The sequence below is a fragment of the Lissotriton vulgaris genome, chromosome 4_1, assembly GCF_964263255.1.
Source record: "Lissotriton vulgaris chromosome 4_1, aLisVul1.2, whole genome shotgun sequence".
In the NCBI taxonomy this organism is placed as follows: Eukaryota; Metazoa; Chordata; class Amphibia; order Caudata; family Salamandridae; genus Lissotriton; species Lissotriton vulgaris.
In genome coordinates this window covers 227,128,962-227,146,502 of record NC_141691.1, presented here as the reverse complement: position 1 = coordinate 227,146,502, position 17,541 = coordinate 227,128,962, and the positions used below count along the sequence as shown (strand labels likewise).

At 47.1% G+C, this 17,541-nt stretch overlaps 1 protein-coding gene across 1 annotated transcript in view; it reads left to right on the top strand.

Moving 5' to 3' along the window:
• Positions 1 to 17,541, top strand: part of LOC147718603 (A-kinase anchor protein 17B-like) — a 670,645-nt gene that overhangs the window by 409,533 nt on the left and 243,571 nt on the right. The gene's annotated exons all lie outside the window — the stretch shown is intronic.

Sequence of the window (17,541 nt, the reverse complement as noted above, 5' to 3'; positions counted from 1 at the left end):
TTGAGGGAGTCTCTATGCTCAAGGTCTGTACATTCTTGGAGGGCTGTTTTTCAAATAGCGCTGTTAAAGTTTGTACTCCCTGTTTGCCAGAACGAGTAGCTAAACTCGCTTTCAATGAGCGCTCCCCTCCTTTCTTTTGATTTACAAGTGAAGAAACCTGTTCGCCATTTTTTTCGCCTCTTCCCGCCTCCCCTGTCTCTCCCGCATCTCCATTTTCCATACCTTCAGTCAGTACGGGCTGTGCTTTCGTTTTTCCACTCCTTGTAGTTAGCTTCGGAGGCATTCTGGTCTGTACTCCTGCCGCTCCAATGCCACAAAATGCTCCCAGGTGTGGACCAAGCAGGAGAGACGGAAGACGCCAAACTGGTACTCTCGATGTTCCGAGAAGCAAAAGCAGGCACTCCATCCGACACTCCACATAAAGAGCCCGCAGCACAAAATTCAGCGTTCACCAGCAGACTTCTTGTCCAAGCCGGTAAGTCAGTTTCTGGAATTTATTCAAAATCCAGAGATATTCCGTATTTCGTACTAAAAAACTGATACGAGTACGAGTATCTCCATAAGTCCGATTGCAAAAATCAACATGAACACACGGCCTCGCCTCCTTCTTTTTCCCAACCAGGAGAGGGGAACTAGCTGCTCACACAGCCATCCCTGCCGCCGCCATCTTGCCTCCGACCCCTGGAGTCCTAACTTCTGTGAATACCGAAATGAGTAAGTGCCTTCTTTGAATACCAAAATGAGTAAGTGCCTTCTGTGAATACCAAAATGAGTAAGTGCCTTCTGTGAATATCAAAATGGTAGTAAGTTTAGGATATTGTCTTAAGTTAGTTCTGTGAATCCGCCCTCCCTTTTCTTCCATAGGCTAACATTGACTGGTTTCACTTGGAAATTCTTCAAAGTATAAAGTTTTGGAACTTTAAAATATTCATCTAAAATCAGCCGAACTACGAATTCTGATTTACTCACCTGTTATCAGGAGAGACCTCAGTGCTGCATCTTTGAGCCCAGTACTGACCCTGAAAAGTAATTCTAACCACACTTACCAGTAACTTGAATTTCCTTCCATGGATATCATTGCCTGCTTTTTGCTGAAAAAGTTTCTGTTGATTTTTGAAACTTATAAATATTCTCTAAAAATCGTGCCAAGGACCAAAACGTATTTACTTGCCTGTTTTAGGTAGAGGTCCCAGCGCTGAACCTAGGAGTCCAGCACTGGATTACAAAAGTAACGTGAGCATACTTTAACTGCAAATTGAATTTCCTTCCATAGGATAACATTGGTAATTTCAACTGAAAAAGTTTGTGTCAAATTTTAAAATACAATAATATTCCTTAAAAATCACTACTGTAACCGAAACACTTTTACTTAACTGTTTACAGCTCATGTCTCAGGACTGAATCTAGGATCCAGTCCTGTGGTTAGAAAAGTAATCTACAAAGTAACTAATTGCATTTAACTAGATTTTCCCATTGAGCTCAATGTTGCATTGTGTTTGAAATTGTGTTACCTATTGCAACAAACTGTAACTATTGCATTCAAAAAGTCTATTGCCTAATTGAAAAGTATTTAACTAAAGTAACTCATCCTGAGAAAGTATATTTTGATACCTTGTAGGTTCTAAAATAAAACAACTATATCTTTTGATACAAAACAATTGGCCTAGAGTTCAGTTCTTGAGTGTGTGAGACCATTTGCTGACTGAGTGTGTACAACAAATGCTTGACACTGTCCTCTGATACTGCCTTACTGCTGGACCAAGCTACCACTTTAGAGAGTACGGTTATATCTAACTTTAGCCTCTGCCAAACCTCTGGGGACTGGGAACTTTATACACACTGTACCTTACTTTAGTCCAGTATATATAGAGCCACTTTTCTGCAATACCCATGAGGAAGGGAATAGATATTCCCGAAATGCATTGGGTGTTGCTAATAAAATCGTGACATGTGGAAACACACACTCCTTTCTTTTTTGTGTTACCTTTTGGAGTACAACAGACGCATGAGTAAAATAAATTGATTAAAAATGGAAGAAGCGGTTAAAAGTATATGAAATGAACAAGAGTATAAAGAAGAAGAATTGAATATTTTGATTTATTGGACTCATAATAGTCCAGGACTAGGCTGGGCAGCTAGAAGCGTTCCCAGAATGTGGTTCCTCTGTGTTTAGTCATTTAAACTAACACTATGAGCACTCATGCTCAAAAACTACTGAACAGATCGATCTAGCTTTCTGCCAAATTTGGTGGAAATACGTTCAGCAGGATTGGGCTGTAGCTGTGTCTAAAGTACATATGTAAAAATTACTAGGACAAACGTGTTATGAGACCCCATCTTTTTCTCGATCCCTGCTTGACGGATCTCCTCAAAACTTTCTATGTGCCATCTCGCCAAAAAGTACTTTTAACAAAGAACAAGGGAACCCACTTGGTACGCAAGGACCTGGGGTATCAGTTAAGTAAAAGACAAAGGTCCTTGACAAGAAAGATCAACGTAACAATAATTATAGGCCACAATAAGCGCTATAATGAAAAAAAGTCCAGACGGACTTGAATTTTATTCAATATTTGAATATATTAAATTAGACGAACCAGCATTTAGACAGTAGGACACAGTCCTGCATCCACAATGCTACACTTACAATAGAACAATACAAACACTTAGGGTATTTCAGGCATACACAAATTGGGAGCGAAAAGAAAATTTAAAGTACATTTGCTTCACATATGTGGAAACATAAGGAATTTAGGCACATAATAGTACACTACTGTTTAACCACATATCATGTCGATGGCGTTTCGATCCTACTACCAATAAAGGATCATCATCAGGACATTCATTGTTAGCCTGAATGAAAAAAGCCTGTGTTGACAGGAGGGAAGGGAACATATAACATTTCATTAGTCAACTGTGTTACTCACATGAATTATCAAGCAATTCCGTGCCAAGCTCTAAGGTGCTAGTTGGTCATTCAGGTGAGCATGTGTCAGACAACTTGTGCCAACCATACACGGCGCAGTGGAAGGAACGCAATCACATGCTCGGAATCTATGGTGAACAAGTTGTGTTCAAATTGTGTCTATCATGCTATTGGGTGCGTATTTGTCAGAGTAGTGAAAGGTCTAAGCCGTTCAGTGACCAACCATAAATAAGTGCAGCGATTGGTGTAACCAACAGATAGATGCTGGAATTAATAAGGGATAATTACCTAAGTTCAATGTGCCCGGTTGTGGCATGAACCTGCGCGTTTGACTAGAGCCTCGGAGGGACCAGAGTCAACAATTCATTGAAGTGGTGCCTAAAACATAAGGACCACATAAGGATTCGGGCTTGAGCATGGAAGGAAGTAGAAATGAGGGTCATTTACACACCAAATTACACTGTAAACCCACTGAGAGGAACACATTGTTATCCTACAATAGCAACCACCCCAGAGCCCTGAGGGATTCCCTTCCCTTTTCGCAGTTCCTCCGCATTAGGCGTAATTGCTATGCAAAGGAAGACTATTTTAGGGAAGCTGCTGTACTGTCTGACAAGCTAAAACATAGGGGCTACCCAAGCAGGCTAGTAAAAACAGCAACCAAACGGGCCTGGTATTGCCCTAGAGAGACACTCCTTTGTCCTAAAGATAAAGAATCCAACACGAGACTAGCATGTGTCACTACATTCTCGCCTGCGTCCAATAGCCTGAAGAAAAGTATACTCAGACATTGGTCAACTTTAAATGCGGGCAGCTTGCATTACGATCGCCCATTATTCGCCTTCAAAAAAAGTTCCAATTTAAAAGATCATTTGGTCAGAGCAGCTCTTCCAAATCCCCCTATACTAAACACCATTGATTCTCTGTGGACCCAAACACCATTAGTTGGACATGCTAAGTGTGGTGCATGTAATGTTTGTGAATTCACAATCGAAGGAATGTCTTTTGTATTTGACAAAGTTAACATTTCATGTAAAAGCTTCACTAATTGCAACAGTAATGGTGTCATTTACCTGATCCAATGTCCATGTAAGTTAATATATGTGGGCCAAACGAGACAAAAGGTAAAGACAAGGATTTGCCAACATCGCAGCCGCATTCGTTGTAAAACGCCCAACGCCCCATTGGTGGACCATTTTGCGGAAAAAGGACATACAGACAATGATTTGAAATGGACTGTCCAGAAATCTGTGAAGGTTCCCCCCCCCCCGTGGAGGTGACATCGGACCTTTGCTCAATAGAGAAGAGCTCAAGATGATCCTACTTTTTGACAGTATACGTAGTGGGCTCAACCGTAATGAGGACTGGACCTCACTTTTGTGAACATCAATTTTCCACTCTTCATATTAATGAACTGACCTTTATTCTGGTAACCCTTCATATGCTCATGAATGTCGCAATTCTGTAATGTTTTTTACCATGTCGAATTGTGTATTTCAGCCTGATTATACCATATCACCTGCATGCTTCGGGATTTCACCTTTTACTCTTAATTCACCCCCCTATATATCAACTGGTCACATGTCACCCCCTTATAATTCATCTGATCAATCCAAACAGGCCTCCTAATTTAGTCCATTACGGCCACTGTGGTCCGTGTCCGACCATATGCGCCGACGTTCTACGACGTCCTGCACCTGAACGGCTGCAATAATTCCCGGTCTACAATCATAATTCAATTTTAGTACCCTTCCTATGGTCATCCGTTCACTTGCTGCCTCAACCTACATGGCCGTCTGAACATGACGATTCCCATTCTATCATGGCCACCACAGGTTGTTCCGGGCTGGTCTCTTTTCTATTTCAAACCCTACACGCCCCCACTCCACATTCCACGGCGCTACTGAGCACCGGGACGTTTTTCGGCGCTCTATTACGAACGTGAGGTAAGCCCCTATTAATCTTTAGACTTCACGTGTCGGAATTATTGGACCAACACTGACATGGGGTTGCGCGATTTATTCCTTAGGAGCCCCATTACAGGCTTCGGTTTTTCGCGCTACTCGCTCCACAGGAGTCGGATTCTGACCCCACTGCCTCCGCTGTTGCAGTTATTATTACGAATTGACAGGTAAGCCATTGGCTGCTTGACTTTGGTTACGTGTAATTTCCACATAGAACTAGCATGGTTGTAAGTAATCCCCTCTTCAGCCCTAGGTTAAATCACCCGGAATTGCCCTATTTACTATCCTTGTTGATCCCCGCTTGGGAACGTGCCCTCGTATTGCAGCTCCTCAACGGGAGCGTCGACTATCAGTCCGCAGGTAACTGGCAGTTTTATTAGGCTTTTTCTACACAGCTAAACACCCGGTTTACTTGGTTATTCATATCCAACTTTATCGATCTCAGGCACCCTGGTATGTCCTCCGGTCCCCGACGATCCCACGTGGCTCACGTCATCCCCTGGACCTCCATGATCTGTTGGCAGATTACTGTCAATCCGGTGACCATACCCTGATCTACACCACCCTCGTGATAGAATTACCTTATCGGAAGTTGGTAATCCCTGGCAGTACTCCTTGAGGTAAGCCTCGCTACTCCTCACCACTCATTTCTGCTTCCACCCATGCTCAAGCCCGAATCCTTACGTGGTCCTTATGTTTTAGGCACCGCTTCAATGAATTTTTGACTCTGGTCCCTCGGCCCGAGGCTCCAGTCAAACGCGCAGGTTCATGCCACAACCAGGCACATTGAACTTAGGTAATTATCCCTTATTAATTCCAGCATCTATCTGTTGGTTACACCAATCGCTGCACTTATTTATGGTTGGTCACTGAACGGCTTAGACCTTTCACTACTCTGACAAATACAATCAATCAATCAATCAATCATTGACACTTATAAAGCGCGCTAACATACCCGTAGGGTCTCAAGGCGCTGGGGGGGGGGGTGCCGCTACTGCTCGAACAGCCAGGTCTTCAGCTTCTTCCTGAAGGAGAGGTGGTCTTGGGTCAGGCGCAGGTCGGTCGGGAGGGAGTTCCAGGTCTTGGCGGCCAGGTAGGAGAAGGACCTTCCTCCTGTGGTCGCTCTTCGGATGCGGGGGACGGCGGCGAGGGCGTGGTTGGCTGATCGGAGGTGGCGTTTGGGAGCGTAGAAGTTGACTCGGCTGTTGAGGTAGCTCGGGTCTTGGTCGTGTAGGGCTTTGTGTGCGTGGGTGAGGAGGCGGAAGGTGATTCTTTTGTTGACGGGGAGCCAGTGAAGGTCTCTCAGATGTCCGGAGATGTGGCTGGTTCGTGGGATGTCGAGGATGAGTCTGGCTGAGGCGTTCTGGATCCGCTGGAGTCTCTTCTGGAGCTTGGCGGTGGTCCCGGCGTAGAGGGCGTTGCCGTAGTCCAGTCGGCTGGTGACGAGGGCCTGGGTGACGGTCTTCCTGGTCTCGGTGGGGATCCACCAGAAGATCTTCCGTAGCATGCGTAGGATGTTGAAGCACGCCGAGGAGACGTTGTTGACTTGCCTGGTCATGGAGAGGGAGGAGTCCAGGATGAAGCCCAGGTTGCGTGCATGGTCTGTCGGTTTGGGTGCGGTGCCCAGGGCGGGAGGCCACCAGGAGTCGTCCCAGGCGGAGGGTGAGGAGCCCAGGATGAGGACCTCCGTCTTGTCCGAGTTCAGTTTCAGGCGGCTGGTCGTCATCCACTCGGCTACCTCTTTCATCCCTTCGTGCAGGTTGGCTCTGGCGGCGGCGGGGTCGTTGGTCAGGGAGAGGATCAGCTGGGTATCGTCGGCGTAGGAGATTATGCTGAGGTTGTGTTTGCGTACGATGGCCGCGAGGGGGCTCATGTAGACGTTGAAGAGGGTGGGGCTCAGAGATGATCCTTGGGGGACGCCGCAGATGACTTCGGAGGCCTCTGACTTGTACGGTGGTAGGCGGACTCTCTGTGTTCTTCCGTCGAGGAAGCAGATGATCCATTCCAGCGCCTTGTCCTGGATTCCGATGTTGCTGAGGCGCCGTACTAGGGTGCGGTGGCAGACCGTGTCGAATGCCGCGGAGAGGTCTAGGAGGATGAGGGCCGCTGTTTCTCCATTGTCCATCAGGGCTCGGATGTCATCGGTGGCGGCGATGAGGGCGGTCTCGGTGCTGTGGTTGGCTCGGAAGCCGGACTGTGAGGGGTCGAGGGATCCGTTCGTCTCGAGGAAGGCGGCCATCTGCTTGTTGACGGTCTTCTCGATGACTTTGGCTGGAAACGGGAGGAGCGAGGTGGGGCGGTAATTTTTGAGGTCGGTGGGGTCCGCTGTTGGTTTCTTGAGTAGAGCGCTGAGTTCGGCGTGTTTCCAGCTCTCAGGGAAGATGGTGGTGTCGAAGGATGTGTTGATGATGTCTCGCAGGTGGGGTGCGATGACAGCGTCGGCCTTGTTGAAGACGTGGTGAGGGCAGGGGTCGGTCGGTGATCCGGAGTGGATGGAGTTCATCGTGCGGATGGTGTCTTCGGTGCTGATCGGGGTCCAGGCGTGGAGGGTGGTGGTGGGGGGTGGTTGTTCGGTCATGGTGTGCGTTGGTTGGTTGTTGAAGCTGTTGTGTATGTCCGCGATCTTGTTGTGGAAGTATGAAGCGAGGGAGTTGCAGAGGTCTTGCGATGGGGTGATGTCGTTGTTTCCTGCGCTGGGGTTGGAAAGCTCTTTCACGATGTTGAAGAGTTCCTTGCAGTTGTGTGCGTTGTTGTCCAACCGGTCCTTGAATGCTGTTTTCTTGGCGGCGCGGATCAGCTGGTGGTGTTTCCGGGTGGCAAGTTTGAAGGAGGTCCTGTTGTCTGGTGTCGGTTCGCTTCTCCAGACTTTCTCGAGGGCTCGGCAGTTCTTCTTGGAGCTCTTGAGTTCGTCGGTGAACCATGGGGCCTTCTTGCTGCCGGGTCTGCTAGGCGGGGTCCTCAGTGGGGCGAGTTCGTCCGCGCAGTTGCTGATCCACTTCGTGAGGTTGTCGGCGGCCTAGCTGGGGTTCGTTGAGCTGGCAGGAGGGTGCTGGCTCAGGGAGGTGGCGAGCTGGTCTGCTGTGATCTTGTTCCAGCTTCTGCGGGCGGCCTGTTGCTGTTGGGTCGTTGTTCTCTTGAAGGTGAAGTGGACGCAGCTGTGGTCCGTCCATTAAAGCTCTGTGGCGTGGCTGAAGTCGATGTCTGTGCTGGAAGAGAAGACTGCGTCGAGTGTGTGTCCGGCGAGGTGGGTGGGGGTGGACACCAGTTGCTTGAGTCCCAGGTTGGCGAGGTTGTCGAGCAGGGTGCTGGTGTTGCGGTCGTTGTTGTTCTCCAGATGGTTGAGGTCTCCCAGGAGGATGTAGTCAGCGGAGGGGAGGGCGTGCGGGCTGACGAATTCGGCGATGTCCTTGCTGAATTGTGTGCGTGGTCCAGGGGGTCGGTAGATCAGGGTGCCTCTGAGGGTGGTGTTCGGGTTGGTGTGGATCTGGAAATGCAGGTGTTCGGCGCAGGTCACAGTGTTGTCGGTGCTGGTCGTGAGACGGATGGTGCTCCTGTGGATGATGGCGATGCCTCCGCCCATCTGGTTGGCGTTTCGGTCCCTCCGGACGATCTTGTAGCCCTCTGGGATGGCGATGGCGATGTCGGGAGCTGAAGAGGCGTTCATCCAGGTCTCCGTGAGGAAGGCAACGTCAGGGGCTGTGGCGTCTAGAAGGTTCCAGAGTTCGATGGCGTGTCTGTGGACGGAGCGGGTGTTGAGCAGGATGCACTTGAGGTGGGTGCTGCTGGTGTTCGACTTGGCGGGTGCTGGTGCGGGGCAGGTCCGGGTGCAGGTGAACTTGCAGGCGTGGCAGCTGAAAGGTCCGTGGGTACGTCGTGGAGTGGCTTGATGGCATTCTGGGAGTCGGCCGGTGTTGAGAGCGGTGAGGGTGGCGGCGGAGTACGTCAGGCGGGTCGGTCGGTGTCCTCGTGGGCCAGGGGTCCTGGCATTGGGCGCGGTCCAGGCGCGGACGGGCGTAGACGGGCTTACCTTTGCCGCGCCTTCGCGCACAAACGGCGCGCCCGCTGCGCGTGACCGCTGCGCGTTCGCACGGTCGCCATTTAAGGCGAAGTGCGCGGGTGGGCGGAGCAGCTGGGAGGCGGGAGCGGGGAGGGAACAGAAGAGAAAAGGGGCGTGGCCACAGGCGGTGGCGGGAGGCGGGAAGCGGGGAGGGAGAGCGGAGGGCGGCGAGGTAGGCGGGCAAACAGGAAGGAAACTGGACACGGCAAAAGAGGATAAAATTACATTAACAGGCACAAATGGAGGGAAAAATAAGGCTAAAACAGGAAGGAAAACGAAGGTACAGGCACAAGGGAATACAGGCACAATAGACAGGCAAAACAGAGGAAAAACAGCTAAAAAGCGATCGGACGGCACAGAGCAAAAAAACAAGCACAAATTTTGGGCAAAAACACTGGCAAAACCAGAGGGGAACGGCCAGGCGTCAGCGAGGCCGGCGGCGAGGCAGAAGGCAGGCAGAGGGAGACACACGCAGCAGCTGGTGGCCGTGCGGCGCGGGGGTGTCCCACAAGTGGGTCACCCAATAGCATGATAGACACAATTTGAACACAACTTGTTCACCATAGATTCCGAGCATGTGATTGCGTTCCTTCCACTGCGCCGTGTATGGTTGGCACAGGTTGTCAGACACATGCTCACCTGAATGACCAACTAGCACCTTAGAGCTTGGCACGGAATTGCTTGATAATTCATGTGAGTAACACAGTTGACTAATGAAATGTTATATGTTCCCTTCCCTCCTGTCAACACAGGCTTTTTTCATTCAGGCTAACAATGAATGTCCTGATGATGATCCTTTAATGGTAGTAGGATCGAAACGCCGTCGACATGATATGTGGTTAAACAGTAGTGTACTATTATGTGCCTAAATTCCTTATGTTTCCACATATGTGAAGCAAATGTACTTTAAATTTTCTTATCGCTCCCAATTTGTGTATGCCTGAAATACCCTAAGTGTTTGTATTGTTCTATTGTAAGTGTAGCATTGTGGATGCAGGACTGTGTCCCACTGTCTAAATGCTGGTTCGTCTAATTTAATATATTCAAATATTGAATAAAATTCAAGTCCGGCTGGACTTTTTTTCATTATAGCGCTTATTATGGCCTATAATTATTGTTACGTTGATCTTTCTTGTCACGGACCTTTGTCTTTTACTTATCTCGCCAAAAAGTAGCACTTTTTGGAAAGTTTTGTGAAACTACACCAAAGTTATTAGCAACACATAAAATACGTTTCCTATGGAACCACAATCCTAACTATAATTACACCGTGGCAATTGCCACTGGGAAATAAGCATATATAAATGTACTACTATAAGTACTGTGTCTACTACATTTTGAAAGCCTGCCGACAGCCTGTACACCTGGATGTGCTTAAGTCTCTCAGGCCATCATGTTGACTTGGGACAATGGCAGACATAGTGGTTCGCTCTCTGGGCATACTGCTTCAAACTTGATGCGTTTCCACAATTCCTCCATTCTCTCTGTCCTTTATTCTGTCTCTCTAACTTATTTTCTCTCCCCTTCTCTTTCCTGTTCATTTTGTTGCACACTCCCTCCCCTTTATCCTCCCTCTCCTTTTGTCAGTCTTTCTCCCGTGCCTTCTTCCTCTTTCTCTTTCTCCCCTCTATTCTACCAGGCTGTTTCACGTCTCCACAGCTCTCTCTCGCCCTCACGTTTTTTGTTTATAATGTCCTAACACATGCAAACAATATTTGTGGAGACCTGTCTTTACATGCATTAGCACATTAGAGCCAGGCCTAATGCCTTTGCTAGTGTTTTTGTAGAGAAGTATGACCTGAGGCAGTTGTTCCAGTATCAGACAGTTTTATTAGGTACAAAGGTACATGGAAGACGTCCCATCAACGAAGGCTGCCAACCAATACCCCTTGTCTAACATTCTACTCCCTAGCAACCTTCTAAGAGCAAGGTTCCATATTTCTCAACTCTACATTCTCAAGCTAACATTGTGCTCTACCTAAGCTACAATAATACTACTAAACCACACTCCTTCCCCCAATAATAGCCATAACAAATAACATAAACAGAATGTATAGACAGAAAGGAAATACAGCATACAAAACTAACATAAGCAAAGAACATTCCTATACATAATCTTTAATAAATCTAGGAAATTAAAAATAGGAAAAACATTACTAAGCATAATCCTCCATAAATCTAGGATGCACCACAGGCCTCTTACTCCTCTTTAGATCAGGGTGAACAACATTCTCAGATTTGGGAGCTCTGTGACAAGCCAGACCAGGAGAAACAATAGCAATCCTACCTAGATTCCAAATGCGGTTATCATCCAGCTTAACCGCTTTGTGAAATAACTTGACTACCCTGAAAGGAGAGGAAAACTTTGTGTTACTACCTTACTGAGAATATCTTACCTTTACTGTATCCCTCAACTTTACCTTGGTTACAGAGGTGGCATATCTTACGTCAAAGTGGAGTTTTCTTTTTATTACTCTCTCATTTTGAACTTCTTACGACATTCTTTCACCTGCGGAATTGCCTACATTCTTGCAATTCATTCAACCAGGACACAACATCGTGTTGGGATTTCTGCCCTTGAACAGTTCAAAGGGTATTCTGTTTGTTGTGTAATGAGGTGTGTGTCGATACAGTTTCCCACACTCTGCAATCACAACCCTTCAATCTTTGTTCTAAGAACTGGCCATATGAATGGACTCTTTTAACATCCTATTGAACCTCTCTATCGCTGTTAGTCTCAGGTTGATAGAGCACGCATTTCTGGTGATTGATTCTACACAATGACAAAAACTTCTCCATTACCGTTGAGACCAGTTGTACCCTGTTATCTGTTCAAATGCATTCAGGCAGCTGAATTCAACCCAAATGGTAATCTTATGAACTTGAATAACCCAAAAGGAGATGATGAACACAATGAAATTAGGGAAAGATTATCTAACTCAATCTGGTGGTAAGCAGCCCTAAGATCTAATGTGGAAAACCTCACAGCTCCATCCAGTAGGGTCAGCATCTTGGCAATACGGGGGAAAGGGCACCTGTCAACCACCAACTTTTTGAGAAGACCACACAAGTCTACACAGAGCCTTATGTCTCCAGACGCCGTGCTCGCTAGAACAACTGAAGCAAGCCATTCGATCGCTTCTGTCGCTACAATGATGCCCTCCCTCATCACCTTGTTAGGTTCTGAGTGCATGGATTCCCTTAGGGTCAGAGCTCCCCCCTCTCATTTTACATACAATAGATGTGACATTGTTCTTAAGCACAATCCTATGAGAGTAGTCAGTTAGACAACCTAGCATCCCTGAAGACTCCCTTAAAATCCTAATGCTCCCCCTCAACAGGCTCCTCATTAAGCCTCACCTCTTTGTGTAGTAACATCTTTTTTAAGTCAATGCTAGGTTCATTGTTCAGATCAAGCATGACATTGAGGTCTTTCTGATGGAACCAGCTTATAATACTGTCCCCTTTGCATGAGTTACCCAAGAAATAGCTTGGTTGGCCACCATAGGCTAACAGGTCTGATATCTGACTTAAACATCTTAACTCCAACCTTTAACTTTTCTACATAAAACTCTTTTGGGATCAGAGAAATCTTAGCTCCAGAGTCAAACAGCATCTGAATGGGCTCACTATTGACCAAGACTATATCAATGGGACCTTGTGATGAAGAAGCCGTCTCTACCTCTCCGGGGCGACGTCCGAGACAGGGGTCCCTCCCCTCCACAACGGGTCGCACAGCGTCTCTTCCATATCGGACTTCCCCTCTCTCTCTTCACCCACAGATACCGGCAACAAACACCGAGACCGAAGAACCGGAAACGACCCCGCATGACCCCGGAAGTGAAGCACCAGTAGGGGAACCAGAAACGACCCCTTTCGGACCCGGAAGCGCTTCTACGGAAACCAGCCCGGAACAGAGAAAAGCCGTCTGGAAGGAAGGAGAGTCGTTCCCACCAGCGGACTCGTGGCAGGAGACAGCGGTAGGCGTGGAACCCCTGACGGAGAGCGGAGCGGAGAAGCAGAGCAGAGACGAGGACGAGGAAGAGGACATCTGGACGGAAGACTGGTGGCGTCCTCAGGAGGTGGCTGGAGAGCGGCCGCAACTCGGAAGAGAGTTGCGGCGGGGCACGTGAGTACCTACTATCCTTTCTCCGTGTTCCCCCTGTACATAAGTGTAAATTACTGTATAGAGACCCTCACGAGCACCCAGCACTATATATATATAGGTAGAGAAGTATCACTGGCACTGTATAAACTCCTGAGCACTGATTCCTGACACCTACAAACACCCCTATCCATTCCCTTTTTTACTCGTCTTCTCCATCCTACCCTACCGGCCCTTCCTCACGTTCGGTTTCTGTTCAATTCACTCCCCGGAGTTGGTGGAAGTACTCCATAGTCCTTGCTGAACTGGACTAACCCCTTGTATTCTCTTTCCCCTGTATACCTCCGAGGAGTACCAGTGCCCTGTATTCGGCAAGACGACAGCAGCCCAGCAGAGGATCACACCCCACGGCGTCTACCCTTCACCTGAGTTAACCCAGCCCTGCACTTCCACCCGGGAATCATTCATCCAACTCTGTGACTAAAGACTGTTGTGCTCCACAAACTGCAAATAAAATCCACTGACCATAGCTCACTATATCCGGCCTCCCCGCCTGTTATTCCGGTCCGCCCAACCCACAACTCCACAGACCTTTACCCTTATTTTGTTCCACCTGGAGAACCACTTCACCACCATGCAAGGCAGCGTAGTCACAATCACTATCACCATCAGCTAAGTCCCTCCCCTCCACAACGGGTCGCACAGCGTCCCTTCCATATCGGACTTCCCCTCTCTCTCTTCACCCACAGGAACCGTTTAGTCTTCTGTTGGGACCTGCAACATTTAGCAAAGTGTTCCATTTTCCCTCAACTGCGACATTTAACAGAAACTGTAGATCATGACTTGTTGTTAGCTAAAGGACCACTGCTTCCACATCTAAAACACTTCCCTTTGAAAGTTTTCTCAGCATACGTAGCAACGGGGCTTTCTAAACGTTTGCTAAGTGCTTTGTTTTCACTCTGCGCTTCCTCTCCAACCACTGTGCCATTATCTTTTTCATCAACTTCCAAGCATTCAAGTGAATGTTCAATGGGCATTAGCTACGAGCAAGATATTGTCGACTGTAAGATTGTATTCCTGCCAAAACCCATCTCTGACCTTCTTGATGCTGCAACCTAGTATGGTCACATAAATGCTCTTCTAGGGCACTTGCATGTAGCGCCCAATTTGTGCAGGTCTGTAATGTATGATTCAAAAGTCTCTTGTAGTTTTTTAACTCTCTTACTGAAATGATAAAGTTCCAAAATCATGCTTACCTTCGGCAGATACTGTTTATCTAACTTGCATAAACACACCTCAAAATCATTCAAATCTTCTGATTCCCTTCTCACAAGCTCAGGCAAATGTTCAAAGACCTCCTGGCCTTCGACTTGAGCTATAAACAGTGCAAAACCAACAAGGTTTTCCCTTCAGCACTCAGCGAGACTCCACAGATGCGAGCGTAATGTAAGAAGACTTTTTTCGACTTTGACCACTTGCTTGTTTGTTCACCAGAAGAAAACAAAAAGAAGAGTGGTGGCGTAATGTTTTGCATTTTTACAAAAATGTGAGTACGCTGTTGTGAATAATAAAGGGATACCTCACACAAGGTACAAAAACTACAACTGCAGAGTGACCAACTCCAGTATGTGACTCACACCCGAGATCCCCCTGACAGGAATGCTACCTGTTAGATTTGGTGGTCTCTAGTTGGCACAGGTAGGTACTTGTGACAAATAGGGACCCTATAGGAGTACACTCCTAAAATAACCCCTGCTCACCCCCTTGGTAGCTTTACACGAACAGACATGCTTATCTCAGAGGCAGTGTGTAAAGCATTTGTGACCACATACAGCAACGCAGTGACAACACTACAGATGGACACCACACAGTTGTATATTAAAAATTAGTATTCTTTATATAGACTTAACAGAAAACCACAAATGACAAAAATCCGTAATACTATACTTAAAAATGGAAGTTTTAGCTTAGTTCAGTTCAGCTCTTAAGATGCAACACTTTGCGTAAATGTACCTTACGATGCGTTGCGCTTCCACAACAAGTAATGTTGCAGCGATGGAAATGCGGCAAAGTTCCGGTGCAAAGAAATAAAGACATGAAGATCTTCGAGCTGCGGCACGCTTCTCCAGAGATGCGAGACATCTTGATTCGATGCGTCAACTGCAGCGGCAACACCCTTGTTCAGCGATGGGATGGCAGCAGCTTCAGCTGCGACATTCTTCACTGACGGTTGCATGAAGCTTCTGCATGATACAACAACTACAGCGGCGACATCATTGTTCCGAAATGCAACGGCAGCTGCTCCGACGGCGGCGCGCTTCTCAACGGATGCGAGGCGCTTTCCTCAATGCGGTGCAATGCGACAGCGGCAACACCCTTGTTCAGAGATGCGACGGCAGCCACAGCGACGGCGACACACTTCTTCCTCATTGCTAGACACTTCTCTCGATGCGGTGCAATACGACAGCTCCAGCGGCGACACCCTTGTTCAGAAGTGCAATGGCAGCAGCAGCGATGGCGACACGCATCCTCTTCATTGGGTCGCTCTTCCAGCTCCTTGCAACATACAGTCCCTCAGAAGGCCCAGAACAGCAGCAGGCACTTCCTAGAACTCTGGGGAGCTGGGGGGGGGGGGTGACGTCTGTTGTCCCTGAGACTTCAGCAGGAGGCTCGCTCTATTCCAAGCCCTTGGAGATCCTTCACAAGTTGAAAGTAAAGCACACAAAGTTCTTTCTCCTCTCTTTGGCAGTAAGGCAACCACTGAAGGCCAATCCCCTAAGCAGCACTTCAGCTTAGGAATAGTCTCTCCTCCGTTTCTTCAGGTTCCTCTCCTCAGCAGAGGTTTCTTCTTGTTTGTCCAAAAGTTATCTAATTTCTTGGGATCAGGGTCCCGATATTTATACCCCAAAATACTTTGTTCTCTGAGGGCAGAGGGGCCTTTGCCCAGTCCAAACCAGTTCTGGAGCACTGTGTTTACATGACTTCTTCTTTCCTTTCACAGTGCAAGGCAGAAACATCAGACGCCCCACACGAGGTGGAGCCAGCATTGTGGAGGAAAAGCACAGCCCTGGAGCACTTTGTTGACATGTTTCCTTCTCTCCTTTCACAGTGCAGGGCAGAGACATCCGACACACAACAGGGGGTGGAGCCAGCACTGTGGGGGGCAGGGACAGTCCTATTCTGGTCCCAGATGCACTCCTCCCTTCCATCTAGATGCAGATCTCTTTATTCACCACTGGGCCGACTCACCCTGTCTCCTGGAATCCCCACCCTATCACTCAAACTCCAGACAAGGAATATACAACCTAGCAGAGGCAGGCTTGACAGGTTAGGCAAAAAAATAACTACTTTCTGAAAGTGGTATTTTGAAACACAGAATGTTAAAACCAACTTCACTAAAAGATGTATTTTATCATTCTGAGTTCAGGCATACTAAACTCGAATTTCTACCATGTTCCCTGAGTCAATTCAATTCAATTCAAAAATACTTTATTCGGATTTCAACAAATCCATAAAAGCGACACATTAAAAAATACATTTAAAGTAATTACAAAAAACTTTCACAAGTAGTTAAAGACTGCAAAAAAGAGCATACAAGTGTAAATGTAAACAATCAGTGTAATCCAATTACTAAAGTGCAGTCCAATTTACTGAAGTGCAAAGGCATTGGGAACTGTGCAGCGCATAAACATTTCAGGGAGATTCCATCGATTTGCGTGTAGAAGAAATAACTTTCAGAAATGAACTTACACGGAAGATCAATTCATCGTTTTCTAGTTTTAAAAGCATGGAGTAGGATTGAGTCAGGGAAACTGGTCTGTGTTTTTTAAAATATGGGGCTAAAAAACATTTAATATATTTCATATAAAATTTACAGTTAAAAAAGAAATGTAAGTCATTTTGTCTGCTAAATCCATCGCAGGGACAGGGGCATGGCGTGTTTCCAGAGTTCATCATACTATGGCCCATAGGAAAGCAAAGTGAGTATTTTATAGTCCCAGCTCTCAAGCGATATAATAACGATCTTTCCCAATTAGTCAATGGAAGTCTTAGGTATAAAGGAATTTGTTGTGGAGATGAGTCGTTGTTTACTTTATTCACATATGACTTAACAGTTTGTTTTTGCAATTCTTCCTCCAACCTCTTTTCCCTATAAAGGGCGTAGAGTTCAAATTGTACATCCTTTTTATCCGTACTCTTGATCTGAGAGGGGTCGTTAAAAAGATGGATTTTGCCTATGCTGTTTAGGCTTTCCTGTGTCGCCCGAAGCCACGGGATACTCATACCTTTATCGCAAGCTAAACACTCCGTCACAATTTCCTGAGTTAAGGTAGCGCGATCATTGGCCCAAATGGCCAGCCAGAATAATGCAGGCCGTGTGGCGATAAAATCAGTTATATAGGGCAAGTTGAGTTCAGCATGGCAGATGTACCCGGATGAGGAGATTGGGGCTCCAAGTAGTTTCCTACATAACCGGTTCTCTTCTGTCTGC